Source organism: Macaca mulatta, chromosome 20 (genome assembly GCF_049350105.2).
Source record: "Macaca mulatta isolate MMU2019108-1 chromosome 20, T2T-MMU8v2.0, whole genome shotgun sequence".
NCBI classification, from domain to species: domain Eukaryota; kingdom Metazoa; phylum Chordata; class Mammalia; order Primates; family Cercopithecidae; genus Macaca; species Macaca mulatta.
In genome coordinates, this window is record NC_133425.1 from 4,631,252 (window position 1) to 4,649,385 (window position 18,134).

General features: G+C 44.5%; 1 protein-coding gene and 1 long non-coding RNA gene across 2 annotated transcripts in view; one reads left to right on the top strand and one right to left on the bottom strand.

Moving 5' to 3' along the window:
* The window catches only part of ZNF75A (zinc finger protein 75a), a 118,866-nt gene that overhangs the window by 92,548 nt on the left and 8,184 nt on the right, over window positions 1-18,134 (top strand). The window lies entirely within an intron of this gene.
* Window positions 8,717-9,948, bottom strand: LOC144337882 (uncharacterized). Its single transcript, XR_013411517.1, has 2 exons — window positions 9,532-9,948; window positions 8,717-8,838 (listed from the first exon to the last, which is right to left on the bottom strand). It is a non-coding gene; the product is annotated as an uncharacterized LOC144337882 (long non-coding RNA).

Consider the following 18,134-nt stretch of genomic DNA (forward strand, 5'->3'; position numbering starts at 1 on the left):
ACCTCAACAGCATATTTTTAAGTGACAAAATATATTTATATAAAATGAATCCTGGAACTAAGCCTGAGAGATCGGCTAATGCCACCTCCTTGTTTTCTCAAAGTGGAAATTAAAATGCAAATCAGTATATAATTCCTAGCTCATTGCTCAGTTTAGAGAAAAAGTTTGGCAGATTAGTGCATTCCTGATGCGGCAAATAGAACCAGGTAGCTTTTTTTTTTTTTTTTTTGAAACAGGGTCTCACTCTGTTACTCAGGCTAGAGTGCAGTGGCGTGATCACGGCTTACTATAGCTTCAATCTTCTGGGCTCAAGCAATCCTCCCGCCTCAGCCTCCCGAGCAGCTGGGACTACAGGAATGCACCACCATGCCTGGCTAATTTTTCTTTTTTTTTTTGTAGAGACAGAGTCTCACTGTGTTGCCCAGTCTGTCTTCGAACTCCTGGGCTCAAGCCATCCTCTCACCTTAGACTCCCAAAGTGCTGGGATTACAGGTGTACGCTCAGCAAGGTAGCATTCTTCCCAAAACATCAGTATCATCAAGTGATTACCAGTCACCTCAGGGCTGTGGGCTGAGCTCTTCTGTCCCCTACAAGGAATCTCTTCTCCCTCCTAACTGCTGAGGGACATGTGCACACCTACAAGTCCTCTTTGGGGTCTTGCACACAATTGTTTCCTTTGCCTTTAGTTCCTGATGTTTCCCATTCCCTCCTGCCTCCTCCCTCTCACAAGAGTTTCCTTCTCTCAAAGGCTTCCCTGAGGAGCCCTAGGCAGACTTCTGTTAAAATTGGGGTCCAGTCTCTCTACTAGACCCTATACACCAGGGCTGCTAAACTGGGAACCCCCCAGGGGATGTCGGACAATGTCCAAAGACACTTTTGGTTGTTATGACTGAGGGAGGGAGGGTTGTTGCTGGCCTCCAGTGGGTCCTACTGCACCTCCTGCAGTGCTGGGACAGCCAGCCCCCACAGCAATGACCTGGCCCAAAAAATCAGTATCGCCAAGGCTGGGAAACTACCATGCACTATAAAAGCTCTTTCAAAACAAGAACATTGTTTTTCCATAACTTTAGCTTTGCCAATGCGCAGCCAAGAGAAACAGATGTTCAATATTTAAACAGTTGAGAATCCCCGCTGTATCCAAGGGCCCATTTCTGCCTGAATTCAGAGATCCTCGTGACAATCTGTTGAATGCACAAGTGAGCTTCTGTCTCTTGGGCAGAGGCTTATTGAAGGCCCAGCGGCCTTCCTTATAGCTTTTATGGTCCTTTAGGTACTTTAGGCCCAGATCCCATTCCCATCTGTTATGTTAAATCACGAAGAATTTAGCTTCTGTATCCGACCTGCCCCATACCTGGCTCCATCCTGATACCTCTCCCTGGTCAAGCCCTCTTTCTTCCTCATTGTGTTTCCACCTCACCCTACTGAAACCAGGCTGATTTCACTGTTGTCCCTTAACCTCCAAGTCATAGTCACATCTGTATTAGGTACCTATTGGTGTGGTAACAGATGACCACAAACTTAATGGTTTAAAACAACACAAACTGGGGCCTGGCATAGTGGCTCACACCTGTAATCCCAGCACTTTGGGAGGCCAAGGTTGTCAGAAGTTCATCTGAGGTCAGAAGTTCGGGATCAGCCTGGCCAATATGGTGAAACTCCATCTCTACTAAAAATATAAAAATTAACCGGGTGTGGTGGTACATGCCTATAATCCCAGCTACTAGGGAGGCTGAGGCAGGAGAATCACTTGAACATGGGAGGCAGAGGCTGCAGTGGGCCGAGATTGTGCCACTGCACTGCAGTCTGGGAAAAAACAGTGAAACTCGGACTCAAAAAAAAAAAGAAAAAAAAAAAAGAAATACAAAACAACAAAAAAACTCCCACAACCTTATCGTTCTAGAAGTCACAAATCCGAAATTAATCTCACTCAGCCAAAATCAAGCTGTTGGCAAGGCTGGTTCCTCTGGAGGCTCTGAGGTGTGAATCTCTTGCCTTGACTTTTTCAGCTTCTAGCAGCCACCCACATCCTTTGGCCTCTATCTTCAAAATGCATCACTCCAATCTGATTCCACCACCTTCTCCTCTATGACCTTCCTGCTTCCCTTGTATAAGGACCGTTATGATGTCAGGCCCACCGGGATAATCCAGAATAATCTCCCCATCTCAAGATCCTTCCCCTTTTGCCATATAAGGTAAACTTCATGGGTTCCAGGGATTAGGATGTGGAAACATTTGGGGTGCCATGACTCAACCGACCACATACACCCATCCTGAATCAAGTTAGACAAAGAGCATCTGTCCTAAAAGAGAAGGAACATAGATTTCTACTTAATTATAAGGCTTGGGGCCAGGCGCAGTGACTCACACCTGTAATCCCAGGACTTTGGGAGGCCGAGGGAGGTGGATCGCTTGAGGCCAGGAGTTCAAGACCAGCCTGGCCAACATGGTGAAATCCCGTCTCTACCAAAAAAAAAATTAGCCAGCTGCATCACCATGCCCAGCTAATTTCTGTATTTTTAGTAGAGATGGGGTTATTTTATGGCTTATTTTATAAAACAATTTTTTTTGTACACATGGGGTCTCACTATGTTACCCAGGTTGGTCTCAAACACCTGGGCTCAAGCAATCCACCCACCTTGGCCTCCCAAAGTGCTCGGATTACAGGGGTAAGCCACTGCACCTGGCACATAGATCTCCTTTTTAAGGCTGAATAATGCTCCACTGTGTGTGTGTGTGTGTGTGTGTGTGTGTGTGTGTGTGTGTATCCATTTATCCACCAGTAGCCACTTAGGTTGCTTTCAAGTCTTGGCTACTGTAAATAATGTACCTTAGGTATACACAGTATCCTCATAGATACTGCAGTTTTGATTCCAGACCCCTACAATAAAGTGAATGTCCCAATAAAATGAGTCACACAAATGTTTTGATTTCCTGGTGAATATAAAACCTATGGTTACACTATACTGTAGTCTATTAAGTGTGGAAAAGTATTACATCAGATAAAGGTAATGCTGATAAGGGTGGTGGCTGCACAGGGTTGGGGTGGCAGTGACAATTTCTTAAAATAAGATAACAATGAAGTTTGCAAAATCAGTTGACTCTTCCTTTCACAGAAGATTTATTCAGGGCATGTTATAATGGGTGATAGCATTTTGGCCATAGTAAAACTTTCAAAATCTTCTCAAATCCTGCTGCTGCTGCATTAACTAAGTTTATGTAATATTCTAAATCCTGCTGTCATTTCAACAACATTCACAGCATCTTTACCAAGAGTAGATTCCATCTAAAAAAAACACTTTTAGGCTGGGCAAGTGGCTCATGTCTGTAATCCCAGCAATTTGGGAGACCAAGGTGGGAGGACTGCTCTGTGAGCTCAGGAGTTAACACAGGGAAGACCCCATTTCTACAAAAAAAATTTAAAAATTAGCTGGGCATGGTGGTGTACACCTGTAGTCCCAGCTACTTGGGAGCCTGAGGTGGGAGGTTCACTTGAGCCTGGGAGGCTGAGGCTGCAGTGAGTCGTGACTGTGCCACTTGTACTTCAGCCAGAGTGACAGAGCAAGACCCTGTCTCAGAAACAAAATGGTTGGGTGCCATGGCTTATACCTGTCATTCCAGCACTTTGGGAGGCTGAGGCACCCAGATCACTTGAGGTCAGGAGTTCCAGAAAAGCCTGGCCAACGTGGCGAAACCCATCTCCACAAAAACAGAAAAATTAGCTGGGTGTGGTGGCATGCTCCCGTACTCCCTGCTACTCAGGAGGCTGAGGAAGGAGAATCGCTTGAACCCAGGATATGGAGGTTGCAGTGAGCTGAGATCACGCCACTGCACTCCAGCCTGAGCAACACAGTGAGACTCTGTCTCAAAAAACAAAAACAAAAGCAAAAACAAAACAAAACACTTTTGGCTGGGGGCGGTATCTCATGCCTGTAATCCCGGCACTTTGGGAGGCTGAGGCGGGAGGATCACTTGAGCCCAGGAGTTCAAGACCAGCTTGGGCAACATATCAAGACCCCATCACTACAGAAAAAAAAATTTTTTTGAGACAGTCTTGCTCTGTTGCCAGGCTGGAGTGCAGTGGCAATATCTTGGCTCACAGCAATCTCCACCTCCCCGGCTCAAGCAATTATTCTGCCTCAGCCTCCTGAGTAGCTGGGACTACAGGCACGTGCCACCATGCCCGGCTAATTTTTTGTAGTTTTAGCAAAGACAGGGTTTCACCGTGTTAGCCAGGATGGTCTTGATCTCCTGACCTCATGGTCTGCCTGCCTTAGCCTCCCAAAGTGCTGGTATTACAGGCGTGAGCCACCGCACCCAGCCTACAGAAAAATTTTAAAAATTGAGCAAATGTGGTGACACATATTGTAGTCTCAGCTACTTGGGAGGCCAAGGCAGGAGGATTACTTGAGCCCAGCAGCTAGGCTGCAAAGAATTATGATCGTACCACTGCAGTCTAGTCTGGGGGAGTGAGAGCCCATCTCAAAAAAAAAAAGAAAATAAAGAGAAAGATGAAATTACTCTTTGATCCATGGGCTGCAGAATAAATGTTGTGTCAGCAGGCACGAAAACATTAACTCCCTTGTATATCTCCATCAGAGCTCTTGGTTGTCCAGGTGCATTGTAATAAACTGTAATATTTGGAAAGGAATCTTTTTTTTTTTTTTTTCTGAGCAGTAGGTCTCAACAGTGGGCTTAAAATATTCAGAAAACCATGCTGTAAACACATAGGTTGTCATCCAGTCTTTGTTGTTCAATTGATAGAGCACAGGCAGAATAAACATAATTCTTAAGGGCCTCAGGATTTGCAGAATGGTAAATGAGAACTGGCTTCACCAACTGCATTCGTCCCTAACAAGAAAACCAGCCTGCCCTTTAAAGCTTTGAAGCCAGACATTGACTTCTCCTCTCTAGCTAGGAACGTCTTAGATGCCGTCTTTCCCCAGTAGCAGGCTGTTTTGTCTACATTGAAAATCTATTCTTATTGTAGCCACTTTCATCAATGATCTTAGCGAGATCTTCTGGATAACATGCTGCAGTTTCTCCATCAGCACTTGAAGCTTCACCTTGCACTTTTATGTTATGGAGATGGCTTTTCTCCTTGAACCTCAGGAACCAACCTTTGTTAGTTTCCAACATTTCTTCTGCACTTCTTCACATCTCTCAGCTTTCACAGAACTGAAGAGAGTTTGGGCCTTGATCTGGATTAGGCTTTAGTTTAAGGGAATGTTGTAGCTGGTTTGATCTTCTATCCACACCATTCAAACTTTCCTCATATCAGCAAAAAGACTGTTTCACTTTTTTATCATTCTTGTGTTCACTGGAGTAGCAATTCAAATTTCCTTCAAGAACTTTTCCTTTGAATTCACAATTTGGTTAAACATTTGGCACAGAAAACCTAGCTTTTGGCCTGTCTCAGGTTTTGACATGCCTTTCTCAATAAGCTTAATCATTTCTACCTTTTGATTTAAAGTGAGAGATGGGCTGAGTGGTGGCTCATGCCTGTAATCTCAGCACTTTGGGAGGCCAGGGTGGGCGGATCACGAGGTCAAGAGTTGGAGACCAACCTGGCCAACACGGTGAAACCCCATCTCTACTAATACAAAAATTAGCCAGGCGTGGTGGTGCGCACCTGTAGTCCTAGCTACTCGGGAGGCTAAGGCAGGAGAATCACTTGAACCCGGGAGGCAGAGGATGCAGTGAGCCAAGATCATGCTACTGTGCTTCAGCCTGGGCGACAGAGCAAGACTCCATCTCCAAAAATAAAGTGAGAGATGTGTGACTCTTCCTTTCACTTGAACACTTAGACGTCATCATAGAGTTCTTAAGTGGCCTAATGTCAATATTTTTGTGTCTCAGGGAAAAGGAAGGCCCAAGGACAGGAAGACAGATGGAAATATGGCTGGTCAGTGGAACAGTACTGAAAGTTCCATGCAAGCCAGGTGTGGTGACTCACGCCTGTAATCCCAGCACTTTGGGAAGCCGAGGTGGGCAGATCATGAGGTCATGAGTTCAAGACCAGCCTGGACAGTATGACAAAACCCCGTCTCTACTGAAAATACCAAAATTAGCCGGGCATGGTGGCATGCACCTATAGTCCCAGCTACTCGGGAGGCTGAGGCAGGAGAATCGTTTGAACCCAGGAGGCAGAGGTTGCCGTGAACTGAGATCCTGCCACTGCACTGCAGCTGGGTTGACAGAGCGAGACTCCATCTAAAAAAACACCAAAAAAAAAAAAAAAAGAAAGAAAAAAAAAGTTCTGTACAGTATTTTCTGGCCTCCAGCTCCATCGATATTCCTGCAAAAGACATGATCTCATTCTTTTTTATGGCTGCATAGTATTTCATGGTGTATATGTATGTTTTCTTTATCCAATCTGTCACTGATGGGCCTTTAAGTTGATTCCGTATCTTTGTTACTGTGAATGGTGCTGCTGGAAACATTCATGTGCATGTGTCTTTACAGGAGAATGATTTATATTTCTCTGGGTATATACCCAGTAATGGGATTGTTGGATCAAACTGTAGTTCTATTTTTAGCTCTCTGAGGACTCACCATATTGCTCTTCACAATGGTTGGGCTAAATTTATACTCTCACTAACAGTGTATAAGTGTTCCCTTTTCTCTGCAATCTTGCCAGCATATTTTTTGACTTTTTAATAATAGACATTCTCCCTGGTGTGAGATGGTATCTCATTATGGTTTTTATTTGCATTTCTTTAATGATTAGTGATACTGAGCTTTTTTTCTTATGATTATTTGTTGCATGTACATCTTCTTTTGAAAATTGTTCATGTCTTTTGCCTACTTTTTAACGGGGTTGTTTTTCTCTTGCAAATTTGTTTACATTCCTTATAGATGCTGGATATTAGACCTTTGTCAGGTGCATATTTGTAAATATTTTCTTCCATTCTGGAGATTGTCTTGTTTCCTCTGTTGATAGTTTCTTTTGCTGTGCAGAGGAAGCTCTTTAGTTCAATTAAGTCCCATGTCTCAATTTTTGCTTTTGTTGCAATTGCTTTTGGAGTCTTTGTCATGAAATAGTTTCTGATCTTATGTCCAAGATGGTATTGCCTAGGTTGTCTTCTAGGGTTTTTATAGCGTTGGAGTTTACATTTAAGTCTTTAATCCATCTTGAGTTGATTTTTGTATATGGTGTAAGGAAGGGGTCCAGTTTCAATCTTCGGCATATAGCTAGCCAATTATCCCAGCACCATTTATTGAATAGAGATTTTTTCCCCCTCATTGCTTGTTTTTGTCAGCTTTGTTGCCGTTCAGCTGATCTTAGGAGTGTGGCCTTATTTCTGGGCTCTCTATTCTGCTCCATTGGCCTATGTGCCTGTTTTTGTACCAATACCATGCTGTTTTGTTTACTGTAGCCCTGTAGCACAGTTTGAAGTCAGGTAATGTGATGCCTCCAGCTTTGTTCTTTTTGCTAGGATTGCCTTGGCTATTCAGGCTCTTTTTGGTTCCAATTTTTTTTTTTTTTTTTTTTTTTTGGAGCCAGAGTCTTGCTCTGTTGCCCAGGCTGGAGTGCAGTGGTGCCATCTCAGCTCACTGCAAGCTCCGCCTCCCGGGTTCACGCTATTCTCCTGCCTCAGCCTCCCGAGTAGCTGGAACTACAGGCGCCCGCCACCACGCCCAACTAATTTTTTTGTATTTTTAGTAGAGATGGGGTTTCACTGTGTTAGCCAGGATGGTCTCGATGTCCTGATCTCATGATCCGCCCATCTCGGCCTCCCAAAGTTCTGGAATTACAGGTGTGAGCCACCGCACTGGGCTGGTTCCATGTGAATTTTAAAACAGCTTTTTATAATTCTGTCAAGAATGTCATTGGTAGTTTGATAGGAATAGCATTGAATCTACAAAATGCTTTGGGCAATATGTCCATTTTAATGATATTTATTCTTGCTATCCATGAGCATGGGATGTTTTTCCATTTGTGTCATCTCTGATTTCTTTCAGCTGTGTGTTGTAATTCTCATTGTAGGGATCTTTCACCTCCCTAATTAGCTGTATTTCTAGGGATTTTATTCTTTCTTTTTTTTTTTTTTTTTTTTAAATGGAATCTTGCTGGGATTACAGGCATGAGCCACTAAGCCCAGCTCGGTATTTTATTCTTTTTGTGGCAATTGTGAACGGGATTGCCTTCCTGATTTGACTCTCGGCTTGGCTGTTGTAGCTACATAGGAATGCTAGTAATTTTTGTACACTGACTTTGTATCCTGAAACTTTGCTGAAGTTGTTTATCAGCTGAAGGAACTTTTGGGCTGAGACAATGGGGTTTTCCAGATAGAAACATGTCATCTGCAAACAGGGATAGTCTGACTTCTTTTATTCCTATTTGGATGCCTTTTATTTCTTTCTCTTGCCTCGTTACTCTGGCCAGGACTTCCAATACTATGTTGAATAAAAGTGGCGAGAGAGGGCATTACTGACTTGTGCCAGTTTTCAAAGGGAATGCATCCTGCTTTTCCTCACTCAATATGTTGGTTATTTTATGTTTTCTTTAGAAAAGTGTCCATTCAAGTTCATTGTCCATTTTTGAATCGGGTTATTTGGTTAATTTGTTATTGAGTTGTGTGATTTCCTTATATATTTGATAACTTTATCAGGTATATTATTTGCAGGTATTTTCTTTTAATCCATAGTCTACCTTTTCATTTTGTTGACTGCCTCCTTTGCTTTGCAGCAGTTTTTTAGCTTCATGTATTCCTACTTGTTTCTTGTGTCTTGCTTTGTTTTTTTTTTTTTTTTTTTTTTTTTTGCCTGAGCTTTTGGTGTGATATTCAAAAAATTATTGTTGGCTGAGTGCAGTGGCTCACATTTGCAATCCCAGCACTTTGGGAGGCTGAGGCGGGCGGATCACCTGAGGTCAGGAGTTAGAGACCAGCCTGGCCTACACGGCCAAACCCCGTCTCTAAGTACAAAAATTAGCTGGGTATGGTGGCACACACCTGTAATTCCAGCTACTTGGTAGGCTGGGGCAGGAGAATTGCTTGAGCCCAGGAGGTGCAGGTTGCAGTTAGCCAAGATAGCACCACTGCACTCCAGCCTGGGTGAGACAGAGCAAGACTCTGTTTCAAAAACAAAACAAAACAAAACAAAAACAAACAAACAAAAAATAAAAAATAAGGAAATATTTACTATTGACATTTTATTAACTATTTTCTGTTAGTCTTATAGTCCTTCTTTCCCTCTTTTTTCTCTCACTGTCTTCTTTTGTATTTCACTGTTTTTTGTTTTGTTTTGTTTTTTGAAACGGAGTCTTGCTCTGTCACCTAGGCTGTAGGGCAGTGGCACGATCTCAGCTCACTGCAACCTTCGCCTCCTGGGTTCAAGCAATTCTCCTGCCTCAGCTCTCCGAGTAGCTGGGATTACAAGTGTGCACCACCACACCTGGCTAATTTTTGTATTTTTAGTAGAGATGGGGTTTTGCCATGTTGGACAGGCTGGTCTCGAATTCCTGGCCTCAAGCAATCTGCCCGCCCCAGCCTCCCAAAATGCTGGGATTACAGGCGTGAGCCACTGCACCTGGCCATATTTCATTGCTTTTGTATTTATGTTTTCATTCTTTTCTCTTTTTCTTTAATTCTATAGACATTTTCTTTGTAGTTACCAAGTGTTTACATAAAATCTCTTATGACAGTCTACTTTAAGCTGATAACTTCCCTTGCATGTCAGAACTTTGCTTTTCTCTTTCCTCCTCTGGCTTATATGCTATTGATATCACAATTAACACCTATTTATATTGTACCAATTAACATAATATAGTTGTTTTACTACTTTTGTCTTTTTTTTTTTTAGACGGAGTCTCGCTCTGCCACCCAGGCTGGAGTGCAGTGGCCGGATCTCAGCTCACTGCAAGCTCCGCCTCCCGGGTTCACGCCATTCTCCTGCCTCAGCCTCCCAAGTAGCTGGGACTACAGGCGCCCGCCACCTCGCCCGGCTAGTTTTTTGTATTTTTTTAGTAGAGACGGGGTTTCACCGTGTCAGCCAGGATGGTCTCGATCTCCTGACCTTGTGATCCGCCCGTCTCGGCCTCCCAAAGTGCTGGGATTACAGGCTTGAGCCACCGCGCCCGGCCTGTCTTTTAACTTTTATAAGAAAACTAAAATTGATTTACCCACTACTATTATAGTAATACAATATTAGTTTTGACTATATATTTACCTTTGCCAATGAGTTTCACACTTTGTGTGCTCATGTTGCTGTTTTCCATACTTTTGTTTTAACCTTAAGAACTCTCTTTAGCATTTCTTGTAAGGCAGGTCTAGTGGTGATAATCTTCCTCAGCTTTTGTTTGAGAAAGTCTTTATTTCCCTCTCATTTTTGAAGGATGGGTTTGTTGGATATAGCATTCTTGACTGGTACTTTTTTTCTTTCAGCACTTTGAATCTGTCGTTTCACTCCATTCTGGCCCACAAGGTTTATGCCGGAAACTCTGTTGATAGTTTTAGTGGGGGTCCCTTGTACTCAGAATTTGCTTTTCCCTTGGTTGCTTTCAAAATTCTGTTTCTGACTTTTGACAATTCGATTGTAATGTATGTCAGTGTGGGTCTCTTTGGATTCATCTTGTTTTTTTTTTTTTTGTTGTTGTTGTTGTTGTTGTTTTGAGACAGAGTCTCGCTCTGTCGATCAGGCTGGAGTGTAGTGGCACGATCTAGGCTCACTGCAACCTCCACCTCCCAGGTTCAAGCCATTCTCCTGCCTCAGCCTCCTGAGTAGCTGGGATTACAGGCACATGCCACCATGCCTGCCTAATTTTTGTATTTTTAGTAGAGACGGGGGGTTTCACCATGTTGGCCAGGCTGGTCTCGAACTCCTGACCTCAAGTGATCCACCTGCCTCAGCCTCCCAAAGTGCTGGGATTACAGGCATGAGCCACTGCACCTGGCTGGATTCATCTTATTTCATGTTCCTTGGGCTTCTTAGGTCTCGACTTCTATTTAATTCCCCAATTTTGGAAGGTTTTCAGCCATTGTTTGTTTGAACATGCTTTCTGTCCATTTTGCTCTCTCTCTTTGCCTTCTGAAAATCCAGTAATGCATACATTAGTCTACTCGATGGTGTCCCTTAAGTCCCTTAAACTATTCTCTTTTTCTCATTTTTTGCCCCTCTGATTGGATGATTTCCAATGACTGGTCTTCAAATTCACTGACCCTTTCTTCTGCTTGATCTAGTCTATGGGTGAAACCCTCTAGATAATTTTTCAGATGAGTTATTACATACTTCAGATCTACAACTTCTGTTTGGTATGTTTTTATATTTTCTCTCTTTTCTGAGAGAGGGTCTTACTTGGTCACCCAGGCTGGAGTGCAGTGGTGTGATAACAGCTCACTGCAGCCTTGACATCCCAGGTTCAAGTCATCCTCCCACCTCAGGCTCTAGAGGAGCTGGAACCACAGGTGTATGCCACCATACCTGGCTAATTTTTAATTTTTTGTAGAGATGGGATCTTACTATGTAACCCAGGCTGGTCTTGAACTCCTAAGCTCAAGCAATCCTCCCACCTTGGCCTCCCAAAGTGCTGGGATGACAGTGTGAGCCACCGTGTCAACCCTGTATTTGTATTTTCTCTTTGTTGAAAGTCTCGGTTTGTTCATACATTACACTCCTGACATCAGTGAGCATATTTATGATTATTTTTAATTGTTTTTAGTTTTTAGTTTTTTTTTTTTTTTTTGAGAGGAAGTTTTGCTCTGTTGCCCAGGCTGGAGTGCAATGACATGATCTCAGTTCACTGCAACCTCCGCCTCCCAGGTTCAAGCAATTCTCCTGTCTTAGCCTTTCGAGTAGCTGGGATTACAGGTGCCTGCCACCATGCCTGGCTGATTTTTGTATTTTTAGTAGAGATGAGGTTTCGCCATGTTGGCCAGGCTGGTCTCTAACATCTAACCTCAGGTGATCCGCCCGCCTCGGCCTCCCAAAGTGCTAGGATTACAGGCATGAGCCACTGCAACCGGCCTATTTTTAATTCTCTAATAGGTAAAATCACTAATCTACATTTCATTGGAATTGGTTTCTGGAGATTTATCTTATTATTTTGTTTGAAACGTATTTTCTATTTCTTGATTTTTTTGTTGACTGTGTTGATTTTCATGCATTAGATAAGACAACTCTCTTTCCAAGTCTTAATATCTGATTTTTTGTAGGAGATGAACCTCACCAATCAACCCAACCAGAGATTCTAGGTGCCTCTCAAACTTTTGTGCTTGTACAAACTGCTGTCTTTGTTCTTAGTAGCTGCAAGAGATTGGGGTGCACCAAATGCCATCAGTGCCCCAACACTGGTGATATTGAGGACAGTTTCTAAAATTTAGCTAGAAAAGTTGGGGTGTTATGTGTTCCAGTTCCTTCTATCCTCAAGGAGAAGCTGGGAACTGTTGTTCATCTCCCACTTGCCCTGTACTAAGCTGGGGAGATAGTATGTAGCAAATGCATGCATTCTCATTCAGACCGCACACTCTTTCAACCCATTGCTTAATGTGTTGTTACCCCCAGGGGCCTAGTGAATAGTAGCTCCTATCTGCTGTCAGGGACAGATGGATTGTTCAGAGGCTTGGCTCCATCTCTAGAGTGAGCCTGCAAAAGGAATTGCAGAAAGCGACTGCATGTCCATTCGGGCTCCCAGAGGACTACTTATTGCCTGCCCAGTCAGTGGCCAGATATAGGCTAGAAGATATAGGCTAGAGGCCTGACTTGTGGACAGCGGCTGGGAAAGTTGGGACGTTAGGTGTGCAGTCAAACCCCTTCCTGGGGGTAAACTGGGAGCTGGGTGTTTTTGTCTGCTCACTTTGTACTCAGGGGAAACGGATGCTACAACTGCTCAAACACCCTTTTAAAATCACTTTTCTTCTCTGTAGTCTAAGGGGACTTGTGAATGCAGTCTCATTAATTCCCAGAGACAGATGATTTAGGAGCTTAGGAGCTGGTCCCTTGGGTGGAAGCTGTAAAAGTTGGGGTACACCATCCAGGAAGAAGCTAGAAGCCTAGTTTTTTTACTTTTGTTGCTTTATTTTTGAGACAGAGTCTCACTTAGTCACCCAGGCAGGAGTACAGTGGTGCAATCTCAGCTCACTGCCACCTCTGCCTCTCGAGTTCAAGCTATTCTCCTGCCTCAGCCCCCAGCGTAGCTGGGACTACAGGCACACCTCCCCGACACTCCCCAACCATGCCCAGGTAATTTTTTGCATTTTTTTTTAGCAGAGACTGGGTTTCACTATGTTGCCCAGGCTCATCTTGAACTCCTGACCTCAAATGATCCACCCGCCTCGGCCTCCCAAAGTTCTGGGATTACAAGGGTGAGCCACCATGCCTGGCCCCTAGTTTTATCTCTGAATGGAGCAGTGGCAGAGGGGAGAACACCAGTGAAGTTCCCACGTGCCTGTTCATGCTCCTGGAGGTCTATCGTTTACCAGCCCTATCAGCTACTATATGTAGGCTACTTAGAAGCCTAATGTTGAAGCAGCAGTTGGGGAAAATGTGTAGACAAATCCCTTTTAGGAAGACTATGAAACTGTTTTTTTTTAAATTCTCTTTTTTAATCTTATTTTCTTTTTTTTCAGAGACAAGGTCTCAGTCTGCCACCTAGGCTGTAATGCAGTGGCTCCATCATAGCTCACTGCAACCCTCAATCTTGGACTCAAACAATCATCCTGTCTCAGCATCCTGAGTAGCTAGGACTGCAGGTATATGTCACTACACCTGGCTAATTAAAAAAAAACTGTCCCCCAGGCTGTTTTCAAATTCCTGGCCTCAAGTGATCCTCCCGCCTCAGCCTCTCAAAGCACTGGGATTACAGGCATGAGCCATGGTGCCCAGCCAGAACGGTGCCTTTCTGCCTGCTTGCTCTGCATTGACCCTGGGGGACAGCCACTGAAAGTGCTCACATACCTGTTTAAAATGTCCTCTTATGGCCGGGCATGGTGGCTCACACCTATAATCCCAGCACTCTGGGAGGCTGAGGTGGGTGGATCACAAGGTCAGAAGATCGAGACCATCCTGACTAACACTGTGAAATCCCATCTCTACTAAAAATACAAAAAATTAGCCAGGCATGGTGGCATGTGCCTGTAGTCCCATCTACTTGGGAGGTTGAGGCAGGAGAATCGCTTGAACCCAGGAGGCAGAGGTTGCAGTGAGCTGAGATTGCGCCACTGTACTCCAACCTGGGAGACAGAGCAAGACCCCGTCTCAAAAATAAAAAAAATAAAAAAATAGCTGGGTGTAGTGGTGCATACCTGTAATCCTAGCTACTCAGGAGACTGAGGCAGGAGAATCGCTTGAGCTCGGGAGGCAGAAGTTGCAGTGAACCAAGATTTTGCCACTGCACTACAACCTGGGCGAGAAGAGCGAAACTCTGTCTCTAAATAAATAAATGTCCTCTTTTTTCTCAGGGGACTCACAAATGCTGAACCCTGTCCATTCCCAGAGTAAGACGATTGAGGAGCCAAACTCTCAGGTGGAAACTGTTTAAGTTTGGGAGCAGTATGTCTGGCCTACACCATTCATTCTTCAAAAATCTGGAATTTGGGGATTCCTTCCCAATTGTAAGATACTGTGCCCAGGTTTGTGGTTTACATTGTGTCTCAACTTGTTGGTACCCATTTTGATGTGGATATATTCTCAGTTGCCCAGTGTGTAGGAGTCTCAACTAGTTTCTATATTTCTCTCACAGAGAACTGATCCATGTGTAGATATTTATTCAGTGCATCCATGGAAGGAAGGAAAGTCAGAAGTTTCCCATTCTGTATATTGTTGATGCCCACTCAGTGAAATGAAACTTTTTTTGGGCAGGGAGGAGGTTCTCATTCTTTTAGCCAGGGCGAGTGCAGTGGAAGAATCACAGCTTACTAAGGCCTTCACCCAGGCTCAAGCGATCCTTTCCTGAGTAGGTGGGACTACAGGCATGTGACACCACGTCCGGCTTTTTTTTTTTTTTTTTGAGACGTAGTCTCTCTCTGTCCCCCCAGGCTGGAGTGCAGTGGTGCGATCTTGGCTCACTGCAACCTCTGCCTCCTGGGTTCAAGCAATTCTGCTGTGTCAGCCTCCCAAGTAGCTGGGACTACAGGTGTGTGCCACCATGCCCAGCTATGTTTTTTTTTTTTTAGTAGAAATGGGCTTTCACCATGTTGGCCAGGATGGTCTCGACCTTTTGACCTCGTGATCTGCCCACCTCAGCCTCCCAAAGTGCTGGGATTACAGGTGTGAGCCACTGTGCCCGGCCTAATTTTTAAATTTTTGGTAGAGATGGGTCTTATTATGTTGCCCAGGCTGGTCTGGAACTCCTGGCCTCAAGCAATCCTCCTGCCTTGACCTCCCAAAGTGCTGGGATTATAGGCGTGAGCCACTGCACTGGCCATCTTTGCTAAATTATTCCCTTCAAGCCTATAGGGCATCATTATATATTTATCCTGAAAGCTTTCTTCGTTTTTTTCTAAACTCCTTACAGTTTCTTTGTGTACACTGTTACACCTCTTGCCTACTAGTAACTGACAGCACCAGTGTCCTTTTTTTTTTTTTTTTTTTTTTTTTTTTTTTTTGACAAAGTCTCACTCTGTTGCCCAGGCTGGAGTGCAGTGGCACAATCTCAGCTCACTGCGACCTCCACCTCCTGGGTTCAAGCAATTCTCCTGCCTCAGCCTCCTGAGTAGCTGGGACTACAGGTGCACACCACCATGCCCAGCTAATTTTTGTATTTTTTTAGTAGAGATGGGGTTTCACCATATTGGCCAGGCTGGTCTCAAACTCCTGACCTCGTGATCTGCCTGCCTTGGCCTCCCAAAGTGCTGGGATTACAGGCATGAACCACTGCACCCGGCCCTCGGTCAGTCTTTAAGCTGAAACCAACAGTATAAAAGTGACAGCTGTAGTAGTTTCATTCAGTGCATAAGTTTAAGCATCTACCATGTTCCTGGTCTCTGCTCCTATAGAGACAATGAAATTTTATTAGTTACATAATTACTATTCGATTACAAGCATATTGCTATAAGGAGGGTAAAACAAAGAATGCAGGAATTGAGAGGGTTGTTCCAAGTAAAAGAAAACGTATGTGCACAAAGGAAAAGTAAAGAGCTTGGTATAGTTGATGAATTGAGCGAAAGTGTAGCTGGAGAGGGGTAGGAGAAAAAGAACAGCTGGAGTTGATGCTGGCAGGGAAGTAATGACTAGGAAGGTCTTGTTGAAAATTTAAATGTCCCTAAGGACAATGGGAAGCCAATGGAAGATGTCAAGTTGGATGATGAGATAATCATAATCATCTGGTACCTGGCCCTCTACTTCTGTGCAGCAAAGACTGGAAAGATCAACATCTAGTGTTGTCTTCCCTCAATAATGCTGGAATTTTCTGCTGAGTTTCAGGGAGCAAGCAATTTTATAATACTTCTTTTATTACATGGCAGTGTGTTAGCTGTGTTGACAGAGAACAAGAGTGATATGAAAGTCATCAGCAGGCTATTTCAGGTAACCCAGGTGAGTATCGTTGGACAGGATGGGGACAGTGGAGACAGAAACATTCAGGTTTTGATGATACTTTTGAGGTAGAATCCATGAGACTTGATGATTGAGTGGATATGATGTCTTAGTCTGTTCTGGCTGCTATAAAAAATTACCGTCAACTGGGTAGCTTATAAACAACAAAAATTTTTTTCTCATAGTTCTAGAGGCTAGGAAGCCCAGATCAAGGCACTGGCAGATTCAGTGTCTGGTGAGGGCCATTTCCATGTTGGCACCTTCTTGCTGGGTCCTCACAGGCTCAAGCACAGTGGCCCAATCACAGTTCACTGTAACCTCGACTTCCTGGACTCAAGCAATCCTCCTGCCTCAGCCTCCCAAGTAGCTAGGACTACAAGCACCAGCCACCACACCGGGCTACATAAATGTTTTGTAAAGACGGGGTGCCATTATGTTTTCCAGGCTGGTCTTGAACTCCTGGCTTTAAGCAATCCTCCCACCTTGGCCTCTCAAAGAACTGGGATTACAGACATAAGCCACCACACCCGGCCTGCAGTCTCTTTTATTAGGACACTAATCCCAATCATGAGGGGTCTGCCAAAGTCCCCACCTCCTAATAACATCAATTAAAGTGTTAGAATTCGAACACATGAATTTTTAGGGTACACAAATATTCAAGCCATAGCAAGAGGAAAGAGGAGGTGTTTGTTGATATCATAAGCAATTGTATGGATGTGGCCCCACATACTGGAGGCAAACAGATGAGGCGCTAAAAGCATGAGTTAAGGGCACGTGTTTTGATGCCTGAGAGACATCCAAAGGATGATCTCCTGTAGGTACTTGAAAGTAGGAATCTGGAGTACATAGAAGAGAAGTTGGAGTTTGACCTAAAGTGAGGTCTTTGTAGCCATGGAAGTGGCTAAGCTCACCTGGGGAAGATACCATTTACCAAAGGTAAGCCGAGGGTACAGTTCAGCTAACCAGAAGCATGTTAGAATTTGGCTGCAGAGCATACCAAAAGCCTAAGAGATTGGTACTGGTCCTAAAGAAAAGACACTCTATCCAGCACAAGTGAGATGCACAAAGTATCCAATTCAACAAGCCAGAGACACACAGGCTAGACAGGCCCACAGCTCTGCATTGCCTAAGTGGGACTAGAGCTGGGACGGTGGCGCACAGCTGCTTCTCCAGTCCTAACACTTAGAATCATGGGATGGAGATTCGTGTTAGTGCCCGACAGTCACACCCGTGTTACCCTCCTGCTGATGTGGAGGAAGAGACCTGAGGAGTTCCTCCGCAAACGCTTTTACCCATATTGCTAGATTTACATGGAGATCACCTAGCGATATGCAGTAGACATGGCCACGCACACGGCCAAACCCCACTGATGGATCTCCACCATTCAACACATCCCACTTGCCCAGGAATGCGCAGGCGCTGCCGGAACCGGGCACCGGAAGTGGCTCGTGGCTTCCGGTTCCTCACCAGTGTGCCGCTGTAGCGCAAGTCATCTCGTTGGCACTTCCGCTGACCCGTGCGGTTGGTGGCCAAGCGGAGACCCAGGATCTCCCTGAGGCCGCGCGAGGTCTTCTGGGAGTCCTACTCACCACATCCGCTACTCGGACTCCAAGCTTTAAGTGGCGACCCGCGCCAAGCAGTAGCTGCTCCGTGAAGACGGAGGT